The 9,745-nt window shown below is 45.0% G+C and overlaps 1 protein-coding gene across 3 annotated transcripts in view; it reads left to right on the top strand.

The window, feature by feature from the left end:
* Positions 1 to 53: 53 nt before the first annotated feature.
* ST7 (suppression of tumorigenicity 7) overlaps positions 54 to 9,745 on the top strand; it is a 135,585-nt gene continuing 125,893 nt past the window's right edge. The window contains exon 1 of one of the 3 annotated variants that reach the window (XM_042815680.1): positions 54 to 98. The gene's annotated coding sequence lies outside the window, so the exon portion shown is untranslated. Of the gene's footprint in view, positions 99 to 251; positions 273 to 8,646; positions 8,989 to 9,745 lie in introns of those variants that run through there. The other 2 variants (XM_042815678.1, XM_042815677.1) reach the window with 2 other exon arrangements.

Genomic DNA, 9,745 nt, shown 5'->3' with positions numbered 1-9,745 from the left:
GGCCGTGTGGACGGCGGGAGCCGAGGCTGCTGGGCGGGATCGGGAGGTGGTGCGGCCCGCGGGGAGAAGGCGGCGAACGCGCCGAGAGCTCGCGCTTGGTTCGTGGCTGTGTGCGCTACTGGTGTGAATTGAAGCTGGGGATGGTTCTCCTCAGCGTGTGCGCGCGTGTCGGTCAAAGCCTGCCCGCGCAGCGCCTGCGAACAGCTGACGTCTCCCGCTCGGCACCGGAGACCTGCGGGGACGCCCGGCGCGGCAGCGGGCGGAGCACCCAGGTAGCGGCGTGGCGCGCCTCGGGCTGCTACTTTCTGTAAGGGAGCGCGCAGCGTGCAGCTGTGACCTCCCGCCGCACGGCCTGCTCCTGCCCGTGCAGAGGGGCTGGAAAGTGTCGAGTGTGCTTGGCTGAGAGTGTCCTCTTAAATCCAGCTGAAGTAGCGGTGCTGCAACGGGGACAGACTGCGGAAATCCCTGAGTGTGCTCTGCGGCGTGCAGAGAAGTTGCCTGTTGGTGTTTTATCGCCGCGTGCTCTGCAGCACGCATAGAAGTTACCTGCCGGTGTTCTACCGCTGTGTCCTCTGCTTTAGGCAGCGTGAGCTGCTGGAGGAGTGCGGCAAAACGCTCGGCTCCTTCGTTGTGCCGCAGACCCGCTGCTGTGTGAGGGCTGCAGGGGCACTGCTGAAGCCATCCCCTCCTCTTGCCCACTGGGAGTGCAGGTAAAGGGTAAAGATCGCCTGGTGAGCACAGGGCAGGCTGCTGCCAGCTGAACTTTGCTGTTGCCTGGAGTTCCTTTCACACGCGCTTCCCACGCCCCTCCTGCCCCAGGAGCAGACAGTTGTTTCCATGAGTAAGCCCTCCAAGCAGGGAGTTGTACCTCTGGTGCTCAGGTGTTGGCTGAGGCTATTTGTGCCGCTCTTACTGTGGAAATGGCAAATAACAAAACTGCAGCTTTCCTCCCCACCATTTCCTTCTTTTTCTGTACTTTTGAGAATTAACAGAGAATTTAAGTCTCTCGGGCAGAAATGCGTGCAGTGTGTTCAGTTCGACAAGCATAAGCCACAACAGTCAAAAACAATTTGCATGCGTGTGTGCCTGCTCTCGCCTCATTCCAGCAGCACGCTTATCTCTAGTGTAGAGTGAGAGCGTGTGAATAGGAACCTGCGGTACATTGCAGGGCAGCTCATCCCTTCTGGGTGCATTCTTAGGAGCTCTGTGTGTGTGTGTGTGTGTGTCTGTATGAGGGCTTCAGGAGGATAACTTTATTTGTGGAAAATTGGTTTCTTTGAAGGACAAAGACAGAATGGTTATGGTGGTGAGTATGCCTGCTGGGTTAGGGAGATATACAAAATGGAATTGATACATTTTCCTGAGCAATTCATGTTGTGCATAAGCATTTTTTAGCAGGATCAATTCTGTTTCTGACAAAAGTGAGATACTGGGTTGTTCTTCTGAATTGCAAAGATCTGTAAGTGTGCAGTCTGCTGGGTTACCACTTTGCATTGGACTTTGCTCCAGCTATTAAGACTTAAGGCAGTATGCCACTGTTAGAATCAGCATAAGCATCATGGTGTTTGCTAATCTGAGCTGGGCAGTTGAAATTGTTCATTTTTCCAAGTTGTTTTTTTTTTTTTTTCTTTCACTTGAGAAAACTGAAGAAATTACCAGTGAGTCCCAAAGTGTTGATGAAAGTTAGTTGCCATGGGAGAACAATGGGCACAGTATGGCCTTAATGCATCATCTGTTCCTAAAAGCTATTTATTTGAAAATCAGCTCTGGCAATAACACGGAGTTTTTGTTGGTGGTGATGGTGTGTTGGGTTTTTGTTATTGTTGTTTTGAAAGCTTTTGTGAACGAATTAAAACCCATCTGATTCGTTGTGGCTTTTCTTTACAACAGCATGCTGTCACTGGGGTAAGGTTTCTCACAGTCTCACAGAAACTCACACCAGCTATGATGCCAACTGCATTTATCTCAGTAATGTGAAAATCAAAGTATAAGCATTGCTAGCAAAACTTCTGGATGACGTAAAAAGTAATAAGGTGATTAAAAACAATGATTGGGCATTTTCCCAGAAAGATCTGAATCTGTTGGTAAATGAAGGTCAGTCAAGCAAAACGGTTTTCAACACCCCCAGTTGCAGACTGAGGTAGCCAAGAAGGGAAATGCAGTCTCTCATTCCTTAGGTGTGGTTTGCACCTCATGGAATTGTGTGTCTGCAGTTGGATGCCGTGTTATGCAAGAGTTCCCATCAAAGGTAGTGTTATTTCTAAGGTTGTCTGTGTTGGTGCAATTTGTTTTTCCATGAGTGGTGTCAGTTGTATTCAAGAGGAAACTGAAAACCTGGCAAAGGTAGCAAAAACTGTTCAAAGGCTGGGGATGTGCATTAGAGAGAGAGATTCTGACTGTGACATGACTAGATTACTATAAAATGTTACTGATGTGGGGAGAAATAAACTGCCTTTGGGTCATGGAAAGGAAATTAGAACTCGTGGCTAGAAGTAGAGGGCAAACTCAATTTGGTCATAAAAAGTCATTAATTTTTAACAAGCTGTGGATCAGCTGCTGAAGAAACCTTTGGGTTTCCAATTTCTGGAAGTCTTCAAATCAGATGGCGAAATAAGAGTCACTGGTTTTCATCCAGCACTAAATTGGTTTTCAGCAAGAGCTTGTGCAACAGGCTATGCAATGTCAGTGGTCAAAGTAATCAGGGGAGGTTTCACCAAATAGTCCAGTGGTCAATTCTAGCTTTAAATTTTAATAAGATCAGTGTGGGGCTACTTCTCTTTAGTTGTTGGGCAGATGTGCTTGCCCTGAGCGTTTTATGGCTCTGGCCAAGCTGGTAGCACAAGTTGGTTATCCTCTGTGTAATTTGCTTGCAGGCTTGGAAATCTTGCAGTTGTGGGCAAGTGTAATTTCAGTGCCCTCTGCAGACTACTGCGATGTAATCAAAGAGAAATCTACTAGGTCATATTAAAGAAGTTTTCAATAAATCTAATTCTCATGTTTCAAAGTGTTTTGAATTTAATTGAAGCTCGTTGCACAAATGAAATCATCAAGTCCTTCATGAATAGAAATGTTTGAGTTTTTATATCTGTGTTATGCCATTAGCAGGAAGCAGTTGAGGAGACTTAACATGCCAGGTTAAGATATTAAATGCAGAATAAGTAATTAAGGAAGCGGATGTTACCATCTTACTCCAAAAGAACTAAAATAAACACAATTTCTTTATATAATGAATGTGCTGTATTTTTCTTCCATGCTGGCACACGCGTAAATTCTGAATGCCACATTAATCTGAAATAGGACACACCTCTTTTAAAAATGTGCAGCCCTGCTCGTTTTTTCCTGACATAAGTTTGCTGTTTTGTTCATGTCTTAAGAAGGAGAGAGGCCCAAAAGTTGAAGTTTCTGACTGCTGTATTTATCTTTCTGAAGAACAGTAGGAGGATGGATTAACTGCAGCCAGCTAGTGACAGGGCACAGAGGAAGGCTCCTCAGAAATTCACGGGCTGAAGACGGGAGAGAAATTGGGAAACTCAGTTTCCTAAAAATATGAAGAATCTGTGGGAATGAGCTGGTGTAGCTTTGTAGGTGTCTGTATCGTGATACCGAGTTTGCTCAGGACATCCTGCTTAGCTGAAGTGGGGCAGCCCTGTGCTGCTACCAGCTGAGCATCTGAGGGAGAGTCAGAAACCAGTGGTGAGAGAAAGTGAAGGATGTCATTCTGAGGTCAGTAAGGACGTGAGAACAGAGGAGCAAGGAGCACATCACCTCAGCTGAGAGCTGCTCGTTGTGACAGTTGGCTTGTGGGGTACACTTGTGTTTTTCTTTCTTCGTTCTTTTTTTTTGTTTTTTATTTTTTAATTCTGATGATCCTACTAAAATAATTACTGAGGATTTTAGTTCCGTGGGTTCTGTGACTATGTGTAATAGGATTCTCTCAGAGCCCAGAGCCTGAAACGCTGTGCCCGATGCCAGCCATCTGGAGAGGGGAAGAAAGAGGCTGGTGTGCACCATGCTGTAACACTAGCCGGCACCAGATTACTCAGTTACAGCCAGGTTTTGTGCGTGAACGGGCAGGAGAGCTGAGCAGACGTGTTCAAAGTGTTCCTCTGTTCTCTGTAAAATTAGGATAGCACTTTCTTTTCATCCAAGAGTGTTTTTGACGGCGCAGAACTGACAGCTTTTGAGGCAGCCAGGGTCTGCAGTAATTTGGTCTAGCTACAGTACGTTCACTGATGTGTGCCTAACACGGGCTCAGATAAATAAAATACTTGGGCCACTGTAGTAAATCTGTCACTGAACCCTAATTTTACCCAAGCTATCCAGAACTTAACCAAGCAGGAAAGTTGTGTGTGATTCTGAACGCAGGAATACTGCAGGAGATGAATAGACGAGGTGTGAGCAGATGGAGCACTCCTCTCAGGTTTTGGATCTCCTGCCTTTGGAATGGCAGTGACTGCTGATGAAGCTCTTGTAATCCTTCTGATTTTCCATTTACTAGTTATCCTGATCTTACAGATCTGTACTCAGCATTGGTGCAGTATACTGCTCTCCAGCAAGATGTAATTGGGGTTCTGGTGGATGACGACAAGTTGAATATGTGTCCTGGCAGCACAAAGCACCAGTCGCAACCTGTGATGCACCAGGCCCAGCATGGCCACAGTGCAAGGGGAGAGGTTGTCCTCTGTGCACTGCATTTTGCGGCCTCACCTCCTGCACTAGGTGCAGTTCAGGTGCCACAATATGAGAAGGACGTAACAGCTATTAGAGAGTGTCCAAAGGAGGGCTACAAAGTTGGGAAAGAGGCTGAGGTCCCTTGGTTTGTTCAGCGCAGAGCAGAGGAGCTGAGGGGAGGCCTGATGGCGGCTGCAGCTCCTCACAGGGAGCAGAGGGCAGCGCTGAGCTCTGCTCTGTGTGACAGCGACAGGACCTGAGGGAACGGCATGGAGCTGTGCCAGGGGAGGGCAGCTGGGGGTTAGGAACAGATCTTCACCAGGGGGTGGTTGGGCACTGGAACAGGATGCTCAGGACAGTGGTCATAGCACTGAAGTAAGTACTTGAGTTCAGAGACAATGCTCTCAAACATACGGTTTGAATTTTGGGTGGCCCTGTGTGGAGCCAGGACCTCGGCTTCTGCAGGGCTGGGGACACAGGGAGCAGTGATCAGGGCTGTCCCCGTGCTCCTCGCAGAGCTGCCCTGACCGCGCACTGTCACCCAGGGTGTCTGCTGCGATAGCATCCTGACGGTGTGAGCAGGGGGGATTGTTTCTGCTTGTAAATTTGAGCCTGGGAAGTTAAGCATGAGGATTGAAAAATATTAACCTGACAAAGGCCAGGGATTGGATTAAATGGATTAAAAATAGGGAACGACTCTCCGTTTGAAAGGAGCAGGGCAGTTTAGGTTCAGGCATTGCTGCTAGCCTTTGGAAGCCAGCTTTCCTTATTAGGAACAAGTTTCCTTGGGTTTCCTTGGGAGTGTTTACGGTGTGAACTGCAGAAAGGAATGTGGTGTTGTGACAACAGACAACTCGGAACAAAATTCAGATTCCACCAAAAGTAGGTGGATAAATTATTAACTCCTTGAAAGTGCAGTGTTGATTTTTTATTTTTTTTTTATATGAACTGGACTGTTGAAAATAACTTTTTAAATTTGTGGCTGCTTCTGGCAAGGTTGGCATTAATTCTGTGCATAGATTTCACAGAATAGATAATTTGTTATGTACAGCTACAGTTTGCTGCAGTGCTACTTGTCCCCTTGCCCCCAAAATATTGTATTTAATTTCTGTATTTCTCAGAATGTAAGTGAAGTCTTTCCTAAATATTGTTCCTACTTTCCCTGCAGTCCTAATGGAATTAAAGTAAATCTTGTTTTGCTTACTGTCAGCTTCCGTCTGCAGCTGCATGGGTTGCAGCCCAGTGAAGGTTGGTAGCTGGTGCACAGTTGAACACCAGGGATTTCTTTGGTGTTACTTTATGAGGGTGTTTTGGGGGATGGAGAAGAAAAAGTTGTCAGGGTATAGGCTAATATGCAGGAGGTTGTTGTACAGCAGATTTAAACTGTTTTATGCCTGTACATTCTCGGCATGGCATGCTTGGAGATTCTCCCTTAAATTTTTGTAGAAATGAATAAAAGCAATGCTATTTATTTAGACAGAATTCTTCACTGACTAAACATGGTATTGTTGCAGTAAAACAGAGGCGATAGCCCCAACAAAACCTGTTAGATCAATTCCCAATGGGCGCAGCATGAAATGATACAGGAGAACATTGGCTTTCTACAGATTTTGCTGTTTCTTCAGGAATTTGATTTTTATTTGATCAAGGTTACATTTTCAGTCAGTGTCAAATGTGGGAAACAGAGTGAAGTTTGTAACAAACATAAGGTTTTCCAAAAGTACTTCTTTAAGAAATCGGCCACCTGATTACAGAATTTCTTGGTTTGCAGCCAGCGTTTTAGGGGAAATATGTCAGAGCCCCCAAAATAGTTTTTGATAATATCTTGAGTGAGTGTGCTGTAACGCTGCTGGTGGGCGACTGCTGAGTTGTACTGTAAGCTTCTAAATGGAGCCTAATGCTCTCCATCTGTTGATGAAAATTTTCAGAAGTGCTCCTTAAACTGCATGTATGTAGTGGGATTTTCCAAAGCACCCACTGAACACCAGTGTAAATTTATCCTGAAAGTACATAAGCCTCATTGTTCACATAGGTCTTTGGTTCTACTTGTCTGAGCAGCTGTGCAAGGACTGTGATGGCAAATTTAGAGAAAAATTGAAGATAGATTTTTTTTTTTTTTTTTTTTTTTTTCTGATTTGATTGTTTCACAAAGAAAGGAAGGTGTAAACATAGAAATCTACGTGGTCAGTTTCCATCTATGAAAGACAAGAGGTGCTCAGCGTTGTCAGTGCCTGCCTCTGGAGCAGCAGCTGGCAGGAGTGAGGGGGATGCTGTCACCCCCGCCACACAGGCAAAACAGTGTTTGGGGGGAATGGTTTGTTTGTGTTTTAAAATTGATTCAGAAATTTGCAGCAATCTCTGAGAAGAACTACAGAGAGTCCATGAAGGACACCTTACACTGATAGACTGAGGAAGCTCAAACTGTTCAGCTAACCCAGAGAAGCCATAGAGGCAACTTGACTGTAACTATGGAGGAGAGAAAGCCAGAACCCTGTTGGCAAACATCTAGCCAGTTTCCAAAGTATTCAGATGCAAAATACATATGTTATATTTGGCCAAACTGGGGCCACAGTGATCTGAGGTCTGAAGAGGAAGCCTTGCTGTGAGATATTCTGAGTACAATTCACTAACTAATGGAAATAAAGGACTGGTATGTGGTTGATCAGAGTCTAAGCTACATTGTGGGAAGAAAATAGCAGGTACTAATGTTGCCTTTAAAGCAGAAGAGACCGATGTTACAAAACTGGGTGGCTGCAAGCTGAGTCCAGTGGAATTTGTACATGAAGTATGTTTTTAACAAGATTTCTTGAAGATGACTGCATTTGGCCCTAACTACTATGGCAAGCAGTGCTCTGGCTTTGTAGCTTTGGTGTTTTGTTTTGCTTTTGTTTTTTGTATTAAGAATGTCAGTGGTGTGACAAATACTGCTGTGCCCCAGAAAGAGCTAAGTAAGTGAAACCTCATGGCCTGCCGTAAGCAGAGCTGAGCAGTAAAGATGCTGTCATGTTGAAATAAAAAGAAACAAAAAAACCCTAACATCTGACAGTGGTTGTTGCCTGCGTGCAGGTACACTGTGCTGGTGGCTGCAGTGCTTCTGGGAGTTCCAGGGCTCTCATGCCTGGCTGATGCACCCAGGGCCCAGTGCTGCTGGGTCAGCTGCTGGGTCAGCTGACAAATCTCGGTGTTTAAGCTGTGCCTTGTAAAACAGAAAGAGCTGTTTGTGTCGTTGGCAAGTGGTAAAGCAAATAAAGCAACTTAAGTGGCAGCATACATTGAGTGAGCTCGCAGTTTCTTCTGGGCTCAAATCTGCAAAAGCAAACATTGTAGTCAGGAAATTATGAAGATGCAGTCTTTCTCAACTAGGTGCAACTGCTGTACTATTCAGGCTTTTATCACAAGGCGAGTTGTTTAAGAAGGTGTTTTATATTTAACAAAATGAGGCCCTTCTCCCAGCGTCTGCGAGTATGTCAAATGCAGCTGTATTGAAGTGTACAGGAAGAACTAAGGCATGGGGAAATGAGACTTTGATCCTGCAAATCTTTAATGACATGATTTGTTCTGCGAGCGCAAGTCCCAAGTTGTATTGAAAAGGTCATAACAATGTGTGTGAAGTCTTACAGATGGGAGCTAAACAGCTTACCAGGATTCTACCAGGAGTGCTTACCAGGAGGCCTGTAGCAAAGCTGGGGGTAGAATCCCCTTCCCCACCCGGAAACGGTTTTCCCCTTTGTTCTTTGGTGATCGCATCTAATTTAGATATTTTTACAGGAGCTGCTTCCGTAAAGTTTTCAGGGCATTTGTCAAAGAATTAAAGAGAAGACCTGACTTGGTCCTCTGGCAAACTACAAGGTATTAGTGGGAATGTTCTTCCTCTGTTAATTGTTGGAGGCCCCTTCCACCTGTTTTTAAATTAGCTCTTTGTGGCATTGGAGGCATCTATTGAAAGATTGTATTATAACCTCGAGCTTGTCCTTGTGCCTGCAAAGTGTCACGTGGCCCAGCGATGCTGTGTCAATACTAATGAGTGAAAGTTGCTTTGTAAGCCACCAGCACAGTCTAATTGGTTTTGTTGTGTTTCTTAGGCTGGCACTACAGAGGGGCAACCGATTTTAGCACTGAGAACACTGCGCTTAAGCAACGCTAACACAGTTAAAGAGCAGAGTTAATGTCATGATTCCAGAAGGCAGAACAAACAAGTTGTTACTGTTAAGCCTGAGGAGAAGATCTAAATTCAAAGTCCAAATCAAAACTTGCCAGCTGCTAAGAGGAGACAAAGATTTATTGTTGCATAGTCTCAATTGGAGATTTATCACGGGGGTAAGTTCAGTGCTGAAATGATTAAGTGTACTTAAATATACCAATTAGTAGAAGGATAAAAGCTATAGGGTAAAAATGAAATGCAGTCGTCTCAGGATTCCTCTAGCGCACAGTGTGCCAGCTGTAAGCAGGAGATTTAATTTCCATCTCACTTTCTAGAAATAAACTTGGCTTATTAAATGTCAGGCCTGTTAGGCTGCTGTTAGTTCTTATGCCCAGCAGCAAGGCTCTTGAAGATCAAATTTAAAGCGCAAGAAGTGTTATTGTTGGTGTTGGTTTATTTTGTAAGGCTGTCATTAATTTCTCAAGAAAATGTACGTGCAACCTGAGACTGTTGTAATTACTGGTTTTTGTGTAAATAAATGTTTTGGTGACAGTTCCTGTATGTTTTATGCTGCAAATTGTTTACAGCACAGCTTGGTCTGGTGCGAGTTATATGATCTATTAGCACGCTTGATCTTCCACATGAATTTTCTCCTGCTATTTTTAATTCTGAAGTAAACTCAATAGCAGCATGCCCGCCTGGTAGATACTGCACAAACCTCAGCGTTAGAGTTCCAGACTGGTCATTTCCTCCAGTTTCAAAAAGAAGGTTGACCCAGACCTGCTGTAGGAGCACAGCTGATCCCAGCCCCTTGTGCAGGGGACAAGAGGACAGGTGAAAGTCCCTGCACATGGCTGTGGCAGCTCCTCAACCAGGAGCTGATAAGCCCTGCTGGGAGAGGGCAACAGAAATCACTCATGCACAGCTGCTGTT

Source organism: Centrocercus urophasianus, unplaced genomic scaffold (genome assembly GCF_019232065.1).
Source record: "Centrocercus urophasianus isolate 14NV4802_14NV808 unplaced genomic scaffold, USGS_Curo_1.0 seq_15, whole genome shotgun sequence".
NCBI lineage: Eukaryota > Metazoa > Chordata > Aves > Galliformes > Phasianidae > Centrocercus > Centrocercus urophasianus.
Note: the sequence above shows the minus strand (reverse complement) of the source record. Positions and strands in the feature narration are given on the sequence as shown.